This window comes from Anomaloglossus baeobatrachus, chromosome 1 (genome assembly GCF_048569485.1).
Source record: "Anomaloglossus baeobatrachus isolate aAnoBae1 chromosome 1, aAnoBae1.hap1, whole genome shotgun sequence".
NCBI lineage: Eukaryota > Metazoa > Chordata > Amphibia > Anura > Aromobatidae > Anomaloglossus > Anomaloglossus baeobatrachus.
The window spans coordinates 867,391,074-867,411,689 of record NC_134353.1 but is presented as its reverse complement, the minus strand read 5'-3'; the positions used below and the strand labels follow the sequence as shown (position 1 = coordinate 867,411,689).

Sequence of the window (20,616 nt, the reverse complement as noted above, 5' to 3'; positions counted from 1 at the left end):
GGAATAATTTAGTGCAGTTGATGGTCTTGTTTATTGCCATTTGACAAAAAAATATCAAACTATTCAAACTATTTAGAGTGAAAGTTATTTTTGTTCCAGACATATAATAATACCAGAATTTCAAAAGATGGCGAAAAGATAAGCTAACCTGCCCCTGATACGTTGTTACCTGGCAGCACACTTTGTATTTTTTTATGAGATTTGTATTCTTTTATGACTATCTAAGGTGCCCTCCATCTGAAATTACTTTTTTTGTCTTCTTCAATGCATAATTTTGTAGGAGCACAGACTCATAATGGAATAAGAGAAACATAATTCCCTAATGGAGAGAATGATAGAGAAATGAGAGGACTGTGTCCAAGAGTGAGATTAAGTGATGAGAAGAGGACCCTGGAGCTGCATCTGTATAATGTTCAGGGAAAGAGTCAATTACCCTGTTATAGACGCAGCAGAAAATCTTCCCTGGAGAAGGACTATGGTATCACCGCGCCAGGCCGGGATCAATCACTGCTCTGTGACTCCTGGCCATCGGCTACAGAATCACCACAAGCTGCCTGCATGTAAAGGATCACTGTAGTATATAGCAGTTAGGGTACGGCTAAGCACAATAAGGGGTGTACACACAAATTATACGAAGAGGCTTTAACATCTCCCTAATAATAGCTCAGCCAAGCTAGGGTGCGCTAAGGATGCTTTCACACATCCGTTTTTTGCAGCGCGGCTCAAAAACCTATGCAACGGATGCGGCGAAAAAAACGGATCTGTTGCATAAGTTTTTCCATGCGACCTGTCCGTTTTTTGCCAGAGGCGGCTTGATACTGAGCATGCGCTGTGCAAAAAACCGCATGCGGCGTCCGGATGCGTTTTTTGCCGCAGTACGCCGCATCCAACGTCCACAGGCTTGCATTGTAAATCGCGCCGCATTGCGTCGGATCCGGCGCGATGCGGTGTTTTCACTGCACAAAAAAACGTGCCAGGCAACGTTCCATCCGGGCGCCGCATGGGCTAAATATGCCGCATCCGGCAAAAAACGGACGCAACGCAAGGCCATGCGGCACAATACAGCGCTAATGCAAGTCTATGCGGAAAAAACCGCAACCGGCGGCAAAAAAAAAACGGCTGTGTTTTTTCTGCAAAGCGCCGTATTGTGCCGCACTGCAAAAACTGTGTAAATGTGTATGTAGTTAGCGCCAACTAGTGGTGGCATCATGTGTGTTCTTCTGTGAAAGGTTACGCAGGAAGGGGGTGCGATCAATGCTGTCCCTTCCTATTATCAGCCCCTATAGCAGTTAAGTCCTGTATGGCAATTACACCACTATTCACAGTCACTTCTAGTGTCCAAAGGGTTTTTCCCATTTAGTAGACATTAATATATCCATCTCATTATATGGTATATAGATGTCAAAAGGGGTCCAAACAGCATCCGACTATCAGATAGCATGGTCAGTAAAAGTGGTGTGTGGCTGGGCAGACATGAACATCTGCCTATAGCATGGTCACCATACATTTCATTGGCTGCGATGTAATGCTCCATTTTTGCAGTGCCAAAGGCACTTGAGGGGATTTATATGCCAGCTGGGGTTTCCCGCGTAATAACAGATAATTGGTTGGAGTACCAGGAGCTGGACCTTGGCTATCAGCTAAGTGCCAGGAACATTATCTTTAGAGGCAGATATTTCCTATATAATAGGCCACTAACGTTACTCAGTATTTAGACATATTGCATTGTGTGGCTAAATTTTGACTCAAAATGTGACCCTAAATTTGTCCTCACCTATTGTACCATCACCCATTCCCTGTAGACTGTGAGCCCTCGCGGGCAGGGTCCTCTCTCCTCCTATACCAGTCTGTCTTGTACTGTTAATGATTGTTGTACGTATACCCTCTCTCACTTGTAAAGCGCCATGGAATAAATGGCGCTATAATAATAAAAAAAAATAAATAATAATAATAATAATTTGATGTATGTTGTGATATTAAAGGGAACCTGTCACCAGGTTTTTGCCTTATGAGCTGTGGCTACCACCAGTGAGCCCTTATATACAGCATTCCAGAATACTGAATATAAGAGTCCAGGCCACTCTGTATAATGTAAAAAACACTTGTATTATACTCACCTAAGGGGCGGTCCAGTCTGATGGGTGTCACTGCTCTCTGGTCCGGCGCCTCCTCTCTGCTTCTGAGGCCCATGCGCATTACGCTAGCCAGCATTGAGGTCCTGCTGAGGGCAGATCAGAGTATTGTAGTGCACATGCTCGGGCTTTCCTGGTGCCTGTGTACTACAATATTTTGATCTGTTCTCAGCAGGGCAGATCAAAGTACGCCTGCGCAGGACTGCAATGGTGGCCTGGGCTGGATAGAAGGAGGACGGAAATCGCAGCAGACAGGAAGTGCCGGACCGAGAGCAGCAACACCCATCGGACTGGACCATCCCCTAGGTGAGTATTATAAAAGTATTTTTTTTTACGCTATTCAGTGCGGCCTGGGCTCTTATATACAGTATTTGGCAACTATAAGCTGATGGGGGCTGCAGCTTATAGTCGCCAAATCTGGTGACAGATTCCCTTTAAAGTGTAAAGGCCCTGTCACACACAGAGATAAATCTGTGGCAGATCTGTGATTGCAGTGAAATTGTGGACAATCAGTGCCAGGTTTGTGGCTGTGAACAAATGGAACAATATGTCCATGATTTCACTGCAACCACAGATCTGCCAAAGATTTATCTCTGTGTGTGACAGGGCCTTTATTCCCATAGAAAAAAAAAAAGTTATCCCCTATCCATAGCAGGGCCCTGAAACTAATAGATTGGGACTCTGCAGTCCCATCTTAAATTAACTCGAGGGGCACAATCTCTACCTATTCTGCATTCACTGTTTATGGGACTGTCGGAAGTAGCTGTACTCTGCTTTGTCCAGCAGTTCAATAGACAATATCGAGTAAAAGTCAAGCATGCGCCCTTCTGATTCATTGAAAGGCTCGGCAGCGTAAATACTGTATATAGTAGAAAAGATGTATAAGGCCCTGTGCGCACTGGGAAATGACGTTTTCTTAAGAAAAATCCGCACCCTCTGGCAGAATACCGCACCTGCAGCAAAAACGCGGTAAAACCGCACCCGCGATTTTGCCGCTGTTTTTCCGTGGTTTGGTCCCTGTGATTTTTAACCCATTATCTATGGCAAAAACCGCAGGTACCTGCGGAAATTAAGTGACATGAACATTCTTTTTCTTGCAGAAATTCTGCAGCAAGAACCTATAGTTATAAAAAACGGAGTGTGCGGATGTGACGCCCTGGCAAAATCAGGTAGTCACAGTTAGGCCCCTGCACAACACCGTTCCCTCACTAGGAAACTCACAGCCAACCAGAAGACCTAGTCACCCCCCTTAGGGAAAGATAGACACACCAGTGGGCGTGACCAGGCGGTTGGAACACGCCCACCCAGGGGTCTAGACAGCCCGGGCCGGGAGAAACAGCAGATAAGCTTTAGAGTTCAAGTTGGAGAGGAGTGTGGGCTGGAGCTGAGAGTGGCTCCAGCAGGAGAAGTCCAGATTGAACGGTACCAGGGTAGGAGCCCTGGTGTCACTGGCTAAGAGGCAGACGGTGGTCTCTGTCAGCAGGAGACGGGAAGCTTTCGGTGAAACCAAGGTGGACCAGAACAGGGTTGTAGCCCGCCGGTACCGACACGGGGAACCGACCCGGAAACCGTAGCACAAAAGGGGGGTACTCGGACCCTGAAGCCAGGACCAGAAACAAGTGGAATTGGTTAATTAACTGATTAGAGGGAGGGGTGCACCGGTATTGACCTCTGAACTACCCGGGATCGGCGGAGGCACCTGACAGTGGATCCCAGCATACTGTGGGTAACCGGTTTGCTGAAGCACCAAGACTAAAACAGTGAGTAAAAGACCTAAACTGCAAACCCTGTGTCATTTGATTCATTCTGCACCTCGCCCACAAACACCATAGACTTCACCAAGCACCAAAGGTTGCCCCGGGGTACCCGCTCTACCTGTGGAGAGCAAGAAACACCTCAGCTGCCATAACATCAGCCCCGGAGGTCCCTTCCAGCAGCTGCGGCTCCCTAGCTGCAAATTACCACAGGTGGCATCACGAATCTTAAATAAACATTATCATCACCCCCAATATCGTCGCCACATTAATGGACTCCACCAGGGTCACGGAATCGGGCCCCACCACCGCTGACTACCCCGGACTAGTCCGGCCCGACACCGAGTCACCTAAGGCCCTGGGGTGGGCGAGTCACTGGCACGGGGGCGACACACGGATAGCATTTTTTTTTTCCCTTAGGATTTGGTGGGGAAGGACTGCAGCAAGCTTATGAACATTTTCTGCAGCAAATCATGCAGTAAAACCGTGGCAAATCCGCGGGAAAAAATGCAGGGTGCGCACAGGGCCTATGTTTTAGTATTATTGACCAAAAGTGCAGTCATCCATCGGAGAGCCACTGCTTCTAAAGGGGACTTTACACGCAACGACATCGCTATCGATGTCGCTGGTGAAAGCAGCCGCCCCTGTCGGTTGTGCGTCACGGGCAAATCGCTGCCTGTGGCGCACAACATCGTTAGGACCTGTCACACGGACTTACCTGCCTAGCGGCGTTGCTGTGGCTGGCGAACCGCCTCCTTTCTAAGGGGGAGGTTCGTTCAGCGTCACAGCGGCGTCACTAAGCGGCCGCCCAATAGAAGCAGAGGGGCGGAGATGAGCGGGCGGTATATCCCGCCCACCTCCTTCCTTCCTCATTGTGGGCGGCTGCAGGTACGGTGTTGTTCCTTGTTCCTGCGGTGTCACACATAGCGATGTGTGCTGCCGCAGGAACGATGACCAACCTGCGTCCTCAACAACCAACGATTTTTTGAAAATGAACGCCGTGTCAATGATGGGCGATTTGGTGAGAATTTCCATCGTTAATGGCCGCTCATTGGTGTCACACGCAACGACGTCGCTAACGATGCCGGATGTGCATCACGGAATCAGTGACCGCGGCGTTATATCGTTAGATACGTCGTTCCGTGTAACAGAGCCTTTACTAAAGGGGGCTTTACACGCTGCGACATCGCTAATGCGGAGTCGTTGGGGTCACGGAATTTGTGACGCACATACGGCCGCATTAGCGATATTGCTGCGTGTGACACCGATGAGCGATTTTGCATCGTTGCAAAAACATGCAAAATCGCTCATCGGTGACATGGGGGTCCATTCTCAATTATCATTACTGCAGCAGTAACGATGTAGTTCGTCGCTCCTGCGGCAGCACACATCGCTATGTGTGACGCCGCAGGAACGAGGAACCTCTCCTTACCTGCCTCCCGGCCGCTATGAGGTAGGAAGGAGGTGGGCGGCATGTTACGTCCCGCTCAGCCCCGCCCCTCCGCTGCTATTGGGCGGCCGCTCAGTGACGTCGCTGTGACGCCGCACGGACCGCGCCCTTAGAAAGGAGGCGGTTCGCCGGTCACAGCGACGTCGCTGGGCAGGTAAGTATGTGTGACGGGTCTGTGCGATGTTGTGCGGCACGGGCAGCGATTTGCCCGTCTCGCACAACAGATGGGGGCGGGTACCCACGCTAGCGATATCGGGACCGATATCGCAGCGTGTAAAGTAGCCTTAACTGATGTGCCGCACTGGTCTACTGTGTTTTATTGACTGTAGACATCACAGTCGGAGTTCCTTGCCGTATATATCTGTAAATCGGCAAGTAAATGGTTGCAGCAAGCATCTGGAGTATACAGGACATGATGTCTGTAGTCAATGCGAACAGAAGGTGACCTGGGAGCATGGAGGACAGATATGGTGCTGGGACATCTGGGAGTAAAAGGCTAGGTATACAGTATTATTAAAATAATTATTGTAGCTGTATTGCTGGCATACGTCCTAATTTTTTATTATTTTTGACAATCCCTTTAACAGTGGTGTAACTTGAAACACATGGGCCCTAATGCAAGATCTCCAACAGGGTCCCAACTATGATGGTTGTTGGTCTTTTTAATTTAAGCCAAAGGGACCTTTATGATCCTTTCTAGGCTTCGGGGCCAGAGACTAACTGCAACTCCTGCACTCAATATAATTACACATATGGCCTTTAACAAAATAACAAAGACCTATTTAGATATTAGATGGCCTGTTAAGTTGTACATTCCATCATTTTATGACTGGCAGGTGTTTGACCTCTGCGACCCTCCCGCGACCATAGTGCCTGGACACCGAGCTCTGTACAGAAAGCGTTCAGCCTCCCGCAAGTGTGTGTGCGGCCACCTGCAGTTAACTGTCAAGAAGATTGGAAAGGAAAGCTGCTTCCCCTTATTCTCACCTTCTTGGGGTTCCCAACGATTGGCCTCCTACCAATTATAAATATCATGGCACTGACTAACCCCTCACAATGCTTAGACGTTAGCGCTCACTCAATGCAAACCAGTGTCCCTCTCAAGTCACTCATTTGGAGGGTCCAGATCTTTCAGTAGAAAGATAACGTATTTTATGTTTTATAAGACACACCGGATTAATAGACGCACCCCAAATTTAGAGGAGAAAAATAGGAAAAAAAATTTTTAATGTTAAAATGAGGGTCTGTCTTACAATCCTAGTGTGTCTAATAATATCTCACCAGGGAGGAGCGGCAGTGGTGGAGCAGCTCAGGAGGGTAACGGGAGGCAGGGTTGGCGATGCTGCGCTCGGAGGAGGGGGTGTCATGGCTCAGGAGGGTCAGTGGACGGAGAATCGGCGATACTGGAGGCTTGGGAGTGTTGTAGCGGCAGGCGCCATTGATCTGCTGGCAGACTGCGGGCTACATTGAATCTCCCGCGGTTGATGAGATTGACTTGAACTGAAAAAAATGGCCACGGTGGTGCATGTGTGACGCCCTGGACTAGCCAGGTAGTCACAGACATAACACCACACACACCCCCTCCCCTAGATAGTTAACACCAGTCAAACAAAACCCTTGTTGCCTCCCTCCAGGGTCTGATGTCCACACCAGGTGGGGCGGAGCCAGGTGGTTGGCCCCACCCACCGAGGAGTTCACAGGCCTGGAGGTGGGAAAAGCAGTCAGTTCAGATTTGAGTAGACAGTGGAAGTGTGAGGAGGAGAGAACTGTCGGTGTCTGGGGAGGGACCCAGACACAAACAGCAAGGTCGGCAGACGGTGGTGGCCGTCTGCAGGAGTTAGTGGACCTCTGCGGAACCGTAGGACCGGGGACGGGCGGTGGCCCGCCGGTACCGAATGGGGAGCAGAGTGAAGCTAAGCACAAAGGCAGGGCCATCGGACCCCGACTAGGCTTGGAGCCGCAGACAGTGGTCAAATCCGAGAGTGGCCGGAACCCCAGGGGTTTCCTAACACCCAAGACCCGACAGAAGGCAACAGTCCACACCGTGAGGATACACAGCCACCGCCAGAGGCTAGAAATCCAAGGGCCAGTGCCTGCGGGCAACACGGGCTCCTTCGGTACCTATACGCCGGGGAGCGGACTACCGTTGGGAAACCATCAGAGTCAACACATTCTACACAGGTGCAGGGAAAGACAGCCACCATCAATCTGTCCGGGGAGAGCAAAGACACTGCAGCCGGCTGCGGGACCTGTCCATCCAGCCGTTTGGTTTACCAGAGACTCTGTGAATTTGTGCCTGAGTGAGTACCACAGTGCCATCCGGCACCGCGCCGCGCTGCACCTGCAACCCTGTACCCCAGCCATCCAGCCTCCCCGTTCCACAACCGGGCCCCAGGATCACCAACCCCTACCCACGGAGGGGACAACATCCTAACTGCTCCCTGCCATCGCTCCCGGGATCACCGTCATCAGTAGCGGTGGTACCCCCTATCACCACGACCCGTGGGTGGCATCACAGACTATCTCCCAAAACAAACCACCCCCTTTTCACACGCGGGCGAGGAGCGCTGCTCGAGTCCCCGGGTCCGGCCCACCGCTCGAGCCACCGAGCAGCAGCAGCAGCCCCTCCGCCCGCGACACATTCGCAGTTAGGACACCGCTGCTATTTTCTTGAAGTCCATCGAATCAATCTGTACACGCGCCACCCCTATTATCCTGCAGTCCATTGCGTAAACCGAGGGTGATTCAATGGAGCCCGCTGTCAGATTAATGGTGCCCGCTGTCAGATTAATGGCGCCCACTGCATTGCTGACCTTCCATCCTGTGACTCTTCTGAGCCACTCCACTGCAATGACACCTCCTCCTCCGAACCCTCAGTATCGCCGACCCTGCCTCCTGTCACCCCTCTCCACCGCTAAGCCATATCCAGATTATAAGACACACCCCAATTTTAAAAAAGTGTGTTTTATAATCCGGAAAATACAGTAGATGTCCTATCAAGCAATCTGGGCAACTCATACTCGGGTTTTGTAGGATTTTTGATGCTTCCTTTTTTTCCTGTCAAAACGGTGATAAGGCCCCACAGTAGTAGAATTTAAAGGGGGTTAGAAAATATACGACACTTAAAAAAGTCTTTACTTTCTGATTGATGGGGATCTAACCTAAAGACCCCGTTAAACGCTACGATATATCGGATTCCGTGACGCACTTCCGGCATCGTTTGACATATCGTAGCATGTGACAGCTACGAGCGACTGTTATCAAGCAAAAATACTCACCTTATCGTTGCTCGTTGACACGTCGCTCATTTTCAAAATATCGGTCACATTCCTGGATGCAGGTTGTTCGTTGTTCCTGAGGCAGCACACTTCGCTCCGTGTGATACCTCGGGAACGCAGAACACAGCTTACCTGCATCCTGCCGGCTATGAGGAAGGAAGGAGGTGGGCGGGATGTTACGTCCCGCTCATCTCCGCCCCTCCGCTTCTATTGGGCGGCCGCTGTGTGACGTTGCTGTGACGCCGAATGTCCCTCCCCCTTCAGGAAGAGGATGTTCGCTGTGGAGACACGGGGCTCAGTGGGTGCTCTCGTCCACTAAAACCCGCCGCCTTTAGAAAGACAGCGTGGCTCAGGGCTCATCCCAACTGATCGCCAGCCTCCTTAACCGTGGGCGTAACACTACTCAGACAACACAGGGTGGGGGAATCACAATAATTAGACTTTATTGGATCCCCAAACAATTAACGGCACATAACACATAACCAGCAAAACACACAAATGTAACAGGCAACAGAGTCTCACCCTTCCGCTGGCTCACCAGGGATTTAGAATGTCCTTGCCTCAGAGCTTCCAAGGGCCGCTTACTCCAATCAAGCAGCACCCTGCTTTCGGCGGGCACCCACCGAGATAGGAATAGCGCCAGATTTAGGAAGCTGTGTGAGGTCTGCAAAGTCTGTAGCCAGGTGACCGGATTGTCCCAACCTGAGTGTCCTCCTTAGGTAGTCCTGGTATGATGATACAATCCTGGCAGCCGTGGTCGAAATCCCTAGACTGTGGATATGGTCTCCAACCGGAACCGGAGTCCCTAGATTGAAGCCATAAGGTATCCTGATCCTCTAGTCAGCTCCTAAGAGCTTAGACTGGATCCATCAGCATCCATCAACCTTCATCAACCTGGTGGCTTAAAGAAATCCCCTTTATAGCCACAGCCTTCCACTTGGATACACTGCATCCTCATCGATTGGTTGGACAAGATCGCCTCTCCCATTGGATGAATCTCAAGCTGCATGGACAATGTTCATCCAAATGATGTCTACAAAAAGACTGAGGGTATACATGTAGTCTGGAATGCATAGACTAGATAATGGCTACTAAGGTAATCACATTAGCAATACACAACTACAATACAATGATTACTGGAAGAGTCTGGAGAAACAATACGTCTGGCTTTCAGTGGCCAACAGAATTACATAAGTCAACAAGAGTCTTGTAAAAACAATGAGGGACGTATCCCCCGTCTATAAACAATCTATCATCCTGTCTGGCTGAATTTTAAGAGTCCCATGAGAGTCCATGTCGTCACATTCGCCGCCCACAGCGAGGTCGTTCGGGAGGTAAGTACGTGTGATGGGGGTGACCGATTTTGTGCGACACGGGCAACTAATTGCCCGTGACGCACAAACGATGGGGGCGGGTGCGATCGATAAATCGACGCGTGTAACGGGGCCTTTACAATCCTGAGATTCATGAAGCCACAATGTTGTAGGTTCTTTACAGTTTTACCCTGCACAGTTTTGCTCCCACCCAACTGAAGTGCAGTAACAGCCTCATCCAAGAGTTTTCGTGAACTGCACAGCTTTTTGTGTGAGATTTACTAATATGTAGGAAGTATAAACTTAATCCAGACAGTTCAGAAATATGCCAAATTTTCACAGCAACTCATGCTGAATAAATTATTTGGAGCAATTTTAGATACATTTGTCTAATGTTACAACATCTCTTGGTTTGTTTACTTTTAGGCTATGTGCGCATGCTGCGTTTATTTACAGCGTTTTTGTGCGTTTTTGGCCTCAAAACTGCATGCACTTCCTTCCCCAGCAAAATCTATGAGATTTAATTTTTGTTGTCCGCACAATGCAGTTTTGTTTGGCTGCGTTTTTGAGGTAAAAAAAAAAAAATCAACATGTCAATTCCTGTCTGCATTTTTCCACCCATGCAATGCATTGGAAAAACGCAGCAAAACACAGTCAATAATGCACAAAAACACGGTACAACGCGTTGCCTTTTTACCGCTACGTTTCTGTGCGTTTTTTTGCGGCCAAAAACGCTGCATCTTTGTGGTAAAAAAAACTGGCAACGTGCGCACATAGCCTTAGAAGATTTTTATTTGCTGAAATTTGGCCACATGCAGAAATACCTGCACTTACACACCTTGGCTGCTATTAACCCCTTCACTATCGGCCGATTTTGCGCTTTCTGGTTTGTTTGTTTTTCGCCATTCTTCTTCCAAGCGACATAACTTTTTTATTTTTCAGTCAACATGGTCATGTGATGGCTCGTTTTTTGCGGAACGAGCTGTACTTTTAAATTAAACCATGGGTTTTACAATATAGTTTACTGGAAAACGGCAAAAAAAATCCAAATGCGGAAAAAATTGCAAAAAAAGTGCAATAGCAGTATTGTTTTTGAGATATTTTATTCACTGTGTTCACTATATGGTAAAACTGATGTGTCAGGTGTGATGCCTCAGGTCGATGCGAGTTAGTAGACACCAAACATGTATAGATTTACTTTTATCTAAGGGGTTAAAAAAAATTAGAAGTTTGTCCGAAAAAAGTGGTGTACGTTTTACGCCATATTCCACGACTCGTAGCGTTCTCATTTTTTGGGATCTATGGCTCAGTGACGGCTTATTTTTTTGCATCTCAAGCTGACAGTTTTAACGGTACCACTTTTGCACAGATGCTACGTTTTGATCACCTGTTATTGCATTTAGCGCAAAATTTGTGGCAACCAAATACCGCAATTTTGGCATTTGGAATTTTTTTTGCCGTTACACTGTTTACCGATCAGATTAATTGATTTTATATCTTGATAGATTGAGCATTTCTGAACGCGGTGATACCAAATGTGTGTGTATTTTTTAACCCTTATTTTGTAACCCTTTAATTTTCAATGGGGCGAAAGGGGGGTGATTTGAACTTTTTTTTTATTTTTTAAAACTTTTTTATAAACTTTTTTTTTTTTTTACTAGGTCCCCCAGGGGACTATATGGATCAGCTGTCTGATCACTCTACTACAGGTGTGAACAGCAGATATGCTCATTTCCTGTCTCACACAGCTCTGGGCCGGGTGAAACAGTGAGTAAGTCATGTGTGCTACAGGAGTCATCACATGACCCTGTGCTACCATAACCACCGGAAGTCACATGATCACGTCATGTGACTTCCGGTATCGGCGGTATGTAAACGTTTACCTCGCCCGTGATTATAATGGCGCTGTCACTTATTGACAGCGCCATTTAAGGAGTTAAATGGCTTGGGTGGATAACTATCCCATCGTGCCTAGCAGGCACACATCTCAGCTGTATAAATCAGCTGAGATGTGTGCCGATCTCCAGCTACTGCCGGTGGCAGCAGCTGGAGATTAACCCTATGACCGCTAGGACATAATTTTACCACCCGCGGTCGGTAAGGGGTTAATGTGGTTATTTATGGTTGTCTGAGGAATCTTCTGTCACGCTGATTGCACTTCAACACACAAATCAAGATCTGCTGCTGGCAGCTCCCTTTGCAATTGCCAACCAATGGTAGACAAATCCAAAGGCGTTGTAGGCCATGGTAGCATGCTCAGTCCATGCAGGCTACTCACAGGAGAACAAGCAACATGTGGACAAATGGCCGTATTACTGGTTCCACTACCAAATTAATTTCATGCTGAGCTGTTAGTGCACTTAGAGTCAAGACTAGTAGAGTCTAGTTATTGTTCATTATGCTATCCCACACCATAGTCTTGGGAGCAGGACTAGTATGATGTTTTCTCGTGAAGGCCTCTTCATGGCTTTGCCCAAATGGTCTCCAGACTAATCGCTGAATAGCAATGCATCCAAGTCAAAGCAGGACTCATCATTGTAGAGGAGAGCCCTCCATTCCAGCCTCCAGTCTTCACCTGAAGTTTATGTACACAACACCATGAAGAGCTGCACTAAGGCCCGTTTCACATATCCGGCATTTCGCCGGATTGCCGGATCCGACACACTCCAGTACAGTGCAATATTGTACAATGACATCGTGGCAAGCTCCGGTCACATGCTGTGATGTGACCGGAGCACGTGACCGGAGCTTGCTGTGATGCCATTGTATAGTATTGCACTGTACTGGAGTGTGCCGGATCTGGCAATCTGGTGAAATGCCAGATGTGTGAAACGGGCCTATCAGGTTGCCATTAAATTACTTTATCGTGGATCTAGAAATGCGGCAATTTTTTAATGTGTCCTAGAAGCCATTTTTCAACATGATAACGCCCAGCTGCAGGTTGATCCTGCTATCTTGAGCATCCTGCATGGCCTAAACATAATATAATAGTCAATTATATAGAACCATAAATCTATATATCAGCAACACTGTCCCCATCGGGGATCATAATCTAAATTCCCTTTCAGTATGTCTTTGGAATGTGGGAGAAAACCTGAAAAACTGGAGAAAACCCACACATACACAGGAAGAACATACAAACTCCTTGCAGATGTTGTCCTTGGTGGGATTTGAACTTAGGACCCCAGTCTGCAGTGCTAACCACTGAGCGACCAAACCTCCAATACTACCAAGACTTGCAACATCTCTGGACTTTGTCTCCCACTGGGCACATCAGAGACATCTTTGGTCGGGAATTGCAAAAGGAGCTGCCAGCAGTGGATCTTGATGAATTGCGTCACCAAGTACATTTAGCATGGTGGAAAATTCCTCAGACATTAATAACCTCATTGATAGCAGCAAAACATGTAAGTGCGGGTATTCATGCATGTGGAACTCATACTTAATACTGAATAAATCAAGATTTTTTAATAATATTGTTTATCACTTGTATATCATTAACAAGTTTATTGATCTTGTAATTTCAAGAACGCCACAACTTTTCATTCTTGGTGTAGCAATTTGAATATTGAAGAGAATAGTTCTAATACTTGATGCATTTTGGACTTGTACAAAATGTTGGTGCATTTTTCACCCAAGTCTTGGTGCAAACACATTACGGTAGTAAATCTGCTCTATTGTGCATTTTCTTTCTGTATTAGGCCTCATTAAAAAATCTAAGTTTCTTGGATCGAATACCCTGTGCATGCTCGGACTTGCCCACAAAGGAAAAGTTAAACCCCCGGTTGGGCCCTGTGTGTGGGTTGCCCCTCCACCACCCTATTAGAGCAATAGTTAGTGCAATACACTTAGGGGTACTTTGCACACTTCGACATCGCAGGTGCGATGTCGGTGGGGTCAAATCGAAAGTGACGCACATCTTGCGTCGCGGTCAACATCGCAGTATGTGAATCCTTTTATATACGATTAACGAGCGCAAAAGCGTCGTTATCGTATGATCGGTGTAGGGTCCGACATTTCCATAATTTCGCAGCAGCGATGGTACGATGTTGTTCCTCGTTCCTACGGCAGCACACATCGCTGTGTGTGAATCCGTAGGAGCGAGGAACATCTCCTACCTGCGTCCCGGTTGCAATGCGGAAGGAAGAAGGTGGGCGGGATGTTTACATCCCGTTCATCTCCGCCCCTCCGCTCCTATTGGCCGCCTGCCGTGTGACATCGCTGTGACGCCGCACCTCCCGCCCCCATAGGAAGGCGGCGGTTCGCCGGCCAGAGCGACGTCGTAGAGCAGGTAAGTGCATGTGAAGCTGCCGTAGCGATAATGTTCGCTACGGCAGCAATCACAAGATATCGCATCTGCGACGGGGGCGGGGGCTATCGTGCTCGGCATCGCAGCATCGGCTTGCAATGTCGTCGTGTGCAAAGTACCCCTTAGTTCACTATGTACAGACAAATGCAACATCTAATCATTTATTTCACCATCTTCCCAATGTATTATTAAACAGAAGCATGGGAACTTTTCAAATGAGGGTAAAGTAATATTTGTAGTGGGCCCCTAGAGTCAATATCATCACAGAAAAATCACAGAGACATCAGTGTGCAATCCATGTGCCGTCCATTTTACCACTCTAATGGGTAGGAGAAGCTTGGCAAATTTTTGGCACATGAGGAACACTGATGAACAAATTGATCCGAAACATTGAAGAAAATTGGCCCTTTTTCTCCACATATGAAAAATAAACGGACGTCTGAATAAAGCCTTAGATCTGTCACGGTCGTCTTCCTGTTTTTGGAGACTAGTGGCAGCTTGAGGACTGGAGCCTCTTATCTCTTTCTGGGACTCTGCATTTAAATGTCGTTTCATTTCCTTTAGTACCTAAACGGTTAGAGTCAGTTTTGCTGCTGGCAGCTTCTCCAGCAGTCCCTAGCCGAGTGCTTCAGCTGTAATTATTTTGTAGTCATCCCCGTCAGGTTTAAATAGAGAGGTTACCCAGCAATCCCTGCTGTTGATACAAATCCATTTGTATACTGGCCCCCTTGGTGGAAGGAGCTGAATTGAAGTGTTCCAGATGTTGGACTTTATGCTTTTGTGTTGCGGTATTTGGTCTATTTGTTTTCCTTCCCTTGTGTTTCTGTATTGTAGTAGCAAGTCTAGAGAACTCGTCAGTCTACTCAATAGGCAGTGTGAGTTTTGGGCCAGCTGAGGACCCAGGTATCCTACTTGCCGACAGGTTGAAGAACCTATATAGGGACTGTAGGGAGCTCAGAAGTCAGCTCGAGGTGAGTTCAGTAGGTGCCCCCTCACCCCTCTCCCTAGCAACAGGGACCTCTGTTGTATTGTGTAGCCCCATTTGTGGTATTGTTTTGGTGTTTTTTTTGTTGTGCGTCACACTCCTTTATGGTCTGAACACGCTTGTAGCGTGACAAGATTGCTTTCACTTGTCTATTTTTTCTTTTGCATATGTGTAAAACAGACAAATTTTCACCAATATTTTGTTTGGAGTTTTTATCAGTGGTTTACTTCAGTTTCTAATGTGACGCCCTGGCTTATCAGGTCCTCACAGGGTATTGTGCAATCTGCCCTTCTGCACAGTATCCACTCCTCCTTGGTCACGGATCCTGGTCCTTTGGTGTTGCTAATGACTCGCCCACCCCAGGGCTATGGGACACCCGGTGCCGGGCCGGACTAGTCCGGGGGTCGTCAGTGGTGGCTGGGCCCGACTCCGTACCCTGGTGGGGTCAATTAATATGGCTTCAGTGTTGGGGGTGATTAAAGTTTATATTATTCGTGACGCCACCTGTGGTTTGCGGCTATTAAGCCGCCACTGCTGTATGGGGCCTCCGGAGCTGGTGGAATGGCAGCTTGGATGGTCCTGCTCCCCACAGGTGGAGCGGTGCCCCAGGGCAACTGTTGGTGCTTGTAAGAGTCTATACAGTGATGGAATAGTGCAGGCGAAATAACGGAGACAACACCAGGGGGTGCAATTTCAAGATGTTTATTCACAGTTCCTGGGCTGCAGCACACTGGTGCCTTTGGACTGCTGGAACCAACTGTCAGGGACCTCCGCCGATCCTGAGTAGATCCTGGAATGAAAGCCAATGCACCCCTCTATGTGTTTCTTTCTTCAGCTGACTCCTTAAGCCTTGCCCTTGTTGGATGAACCTGGCTCGGCCTCCACTACAGCCTCCGGGCCAAGGGCTTGCCTGTCGGCAATTTACCCCCTTTCTAGAGGTTCTGCTGTGGGCTGTGGCCCGGGGAGCTTGCAGCTTTCCCTGGGCCTCGGTTTTTACTTTTGGAGATGACTTTTCCTCCTCCAGTTTCTAGGGACTGTCCCCTGTGTGCAGCTTGATCCCTCCACCGATGTTCCTGTGGAACAGGCCACGAGCCTGAAAGCTATCTGTGGCCCTGGAATCCCTTCTTTTCTCTACTTGGTGTCACCTGGACCCTCTGAGTCCCAGGGTCTTCACCAGGAAGCGCCGCTTTCTTCTTCTTGCTCCTGACTGACTAGAGCACTTCTCCTTTCAGCTCTCTCTGCAGACTCACACGTCTCTGCCTCCCGCAGACTTCCTCACTCCCCTCCTCCCTGAGGTAAACTGAAACTCTCTCTCTTGACCTTCCTTACTACTCTGCTCTCGGGTGGCTCCTCTCAGCCCCCAGTTGCTAAGCTACCACCCTATGGGAGCAGGGATGGGTCTTACGGCCCCTCCCAGCATGCAGCATGGGAGGGTTGCTGCCACTGTTCCTGGTCCCTGTGTGTACCTAACAATGGTGTAGTGCAAATTTGCCTGTATACCGGCGCTCACACCTTTCCTTACCCCGGATGGGACATCACACCTCTGGCTGGGGTGCAATGTTCCTGTGGTGACGGAAGCCTCAGGGGCGCCACACTAACAGCTTAGCCAGTCAAAATCCTAGGAACACTTTACACCGAACCCACCAGACACACGATTGGGGGGGCCTGAAGGGAATAGGGCCGTCCATATGGGGGTTGGTAGGGGAAAGTGAGAAAGTGACAGAGAAGTGAAACAGGAGTGAAAGGAGTAGGAGGTGGAAACTGACTCTCCGAGAGGGAGAGGTCACTGGTCCGGAGCAGGACTCCTGGAGGTTACTAGGTGGCAGATGTTGGTCTGGGCCTGGTAGGAGCTGGAACCCCGGTCGAAGGGGATCGCGTCAAGGGGCATGGACTGCCGAGGAGGACAGCCATCACCGGGCAGGGACGACGGGGTACGTGGACCCCAGGCCGGGAAGTAGCTTCACGTGTCCCGGTAATTAACCCGACGGAGTGTGAAGACTTCAAGATTCATCCCCAACCCGCTCCAAAATCGGGGTACTAGCGCACCGATGGGATAGGACTTTCCCAAATACAGTCCAAAGAAATCCTACGCGTGAACCCTGAGAGCAAGCTCACTCTGTTAGCCATACGGGTGAGCGGGACCCGAAAAGTTTCAAGCTTGAGGGTCCAACTAGTGAGAAGGTGCCATGGAAAAGGCCACAGGCTAACAGCAACACCAAGGGCACGGATCCACACATGCTCCCTCCACGCTTCAGCAGTGCTCAGAATTCTGGTTTAAAAGCTGTCGGAGTTGTTATTCTTGAACAGAGTGAGTACGCTGAAAAGCCCCTTTTCCTCTACCCAACGGCACCCCATTCACCAACACCCAATGGGCCCCGGGACACAAAACCCTACCCACGGAGGGGTTAAACATCCTGCTGCTACACCATCGCAACTGGGCTCCCCAACAGCAGCGGTGGTCTCTTACATTACCACGCACCGTGGGTGGCGTCACAAACTTATACATCCCCTGTACATATCTATCCCCTCTCTTTTGAATTCGAGTATCCTCGCGAATCCCCGGGTCTGGAGACCCCTCGAGCCACCGCAGCTCCGCCCCCGAGCGGCTCGGCTGCTGGCACGGGCGCGGTACACTAACGTCAGTATTTCATCATTTTATGTAAGAATAGACAGTACTAGGATGCAACAAGGATGATATCAGTCTTTTTTATCACCCATAGACTTCTATGGGTGATTTTAATCCATGAATCATATTAAAAATAGACGTATCTCCATTTATTTTTTGTCGTGGACACTAAGTGTGACGCCCTGGACAAATCAGGTAGTCACAGATAGAGCCCCGCACAACACCAGTCTCCTCACTAGGTAACACCAGCCAACCATTTACACCCTAGTCACCTCCCTCAGGGCTGGATGGACACACCAGGGGGCGGAGCCAGGTGGTTGGACACACCCACCGAGGAGTTCAGAGAGCCTGAGGCAGGAAAAGCACAGTCAGTTGATAAAGTGCAGTTTGAGAGCAGAAGTGGAGGTAAGGCCTGTGACAGACTGACAGGTGCCAGGGTAGGAGCCCTGGTACCTTTGGCTAGGAGGCATACAGAGGCCTCTGCCTGCAGGAGCCGGGAAGACGGCTCGGTGGAACCGTGGTGGACCGGGGCAGGGTAGTGGCCCGCCGGTACTGACCCGGGGAACCGACTCGGAAACCGGAGCACAAGAGGGGGTACTCAGACCCTGAAACGAGGTCTAGAAACTACTGGACTGAGTTAATTAACTGGTTGCGGTCTGGACTTTAGGTCCTTTCCCAAAGTCCCTCATAGAAGACAACAGCCCAACAAGGGGGATAGAAAGCCACCGCCAAGGCTCAGAGATCCCACGGGCCAGCGTCTGCGGGCAAAGGGCTCCTCCGACATCCACAAGTCGGGGAGTGGACTCCTGACGCTGCAAGCGCAGGTAGTCCAACAACTCAAACAGGTGCAGGAGAAAGGCAGAGACCACCAACCGGGTGGGGGATCCCGACTGCAGCCGGCTGCGGGCACCGAACACCATCATCTTGGTTTACCAGAGACTCGAGTGTTTCATTCTAATAGTGAGTACACCAGTGCCTTCCGGCCGCCCATCTCCCTGCACTGCCAAAAGACCCCCAACGGGTCCCGGGGCCACCATCCCTACCCACGGAGGGGTTAACAACTTGCTGCGCAACATCTCCCCTGGGTGCCCCATAACTGCAGCAGTGGTGTCCACCTTCACCACATCCCGTGGGTGGCGTCACGAACTTAAACCACTGCTCCGGCCGTACACCTACGTCCCCAAACCGCCAACCCCTTTTTGGTCGGAGTGACCGCAGGACCCCTGGGTCCGGAGACCCTCAAGCCACCCACTGAAGGTCCGGACCCGAGCGTCTCGGTTGCAGCCGAGTACGGGGCGGCACATAAGTACGCAAAACAAACAAATGGACACTGTAATTGGTATATGTTCTATCCGTCACAAACATGGATAGAACACGTACATGAAAATTGGACATGTGAACCGGGCCTTATACTGTATTGTCACCTAGGATATTGTGGGGCAGATGGACAGACCTGAATTGCTCCTCGTGTCCATGAGGCCTAAGAGCTACCAAGGCTGAGGAACCTACTCAGAAAATCCTATTACCCATACCAATATATACATACTGTATATTGAAAAAAATCAGCATCCTGTGCCTTATGTACTTGTCATTCTGTACACAGCAACCCTGCCATAAATAAGTAAGACGAAGATTTTCTGAGGCCATACAGTCACTTTGTGAAAAAGAAGGCAGCATCTCAGTATACCAAGAACATAATGGCCATATATCCACCAATAATGAGGTTATACATCATGCTCTACAGAATCACATGCATGCAGTCTAATCAGCACCATGAACACTAGGATGTAGGAGCGGTGAGATTCCTTCTGCAGGTGAGCAGAGACACTGGGGCCCTGATCACTGGCAGACACAGACAGAAAAGGGCCCCTGTGCAAGAACAGTATATGGGCCCTTTACAGCCCAATAGCTCGTCATAATGCACAATGCTTTGGAGGTAGAAATGGCCCCCTTACCTCTCGGGCCCCTGTGCAGCACCAATGATGGGTCTGATTATTTGCGTAAATGCAGTCTGGAAAGGAATGAGTTAAAAGTGTAATATAATGAGGATGTCCCCCCCAAAAAAAGAAAATACATCCAAAGCATCTATAGTTTTCATCGCTATCATTTCCAGAGCAGACAGCGGAGAGGGTACAGAGGGTCCATCCCACCCATGACTGGTGGTAGCCCCAGCAGTAGCATTCCTTACCGTGCACACCTGCAGCAGCCTGTGGAGTGTGTGGAGCTGACAGTGTCAGAGGGAGGCGTCTCATCGACAATCACTACCCCTCACTCACAATAGGTCCAGTGTGAATAGCTCCCTCCCTGCTGCTACCCTATTAGTCGCATCTTTTAACCTTATATTTGCCATTACCCGGCAGTTCTTCGTCACTTGGTGGTGTGTGACGCCCATTATTATAGATCCATTCATTCTAGATTCTCAGGCTGTAGTTGCTGCTGTACTCCTACTGCTGCTCTAATAGGAAGAAGAGACGATCACATCCTAGATGTTACTGCATTAACGTAACATCTATCATCTTTGTAATACACTTTTGGGTGAACTCATCACAAGAGGATTTTTTTCAAGTCACTTTTGCGCTACGCTGTGCCATATTTACCAAGATGCGGGAGAAATTTGATGCATCTTAAGATATTACACTTATGTCTAGAAGTGGTACTTTACTTTTTACGCCAGCACCTTACTGGAGCGAGTTTGTATTTTTTTTTTTGGAAGACATTTTTAAAATAAATGTGAAAATCATAAATTTGGCTAAATATATGACTATGCTG

General features: G+C 48.9%; 1 protein-coding gene across 2 annotated transcripts in view; it reads right to left on the bottom strand.

The window, feature by feature from the left end:
• Positions 1-20,085, bottom strand: part of SGTB (small glutamine rich tetratricopeptide repeat co-chaperone beta) — an 85,328-nt gene extending 65,243 nt beyond the window's left edge. Inside the window, exon 1 of one of the 2 annotated variants that reach the window (XM_075326072.1) lies at positions 20,036-20,085. The gene's annotated coding sequence lies outside the window, so the exon portion shown is untranslated. Of the gene's footprint in view, positions 1-19,802; positions 19,878-20,035 lie in introns of those variants that run through there. The other variant, XM_075326081.1, reaches the window with a different exon arrangement.
• Positions 20,086-20,616: the final 531 nt, after the last annotated feature.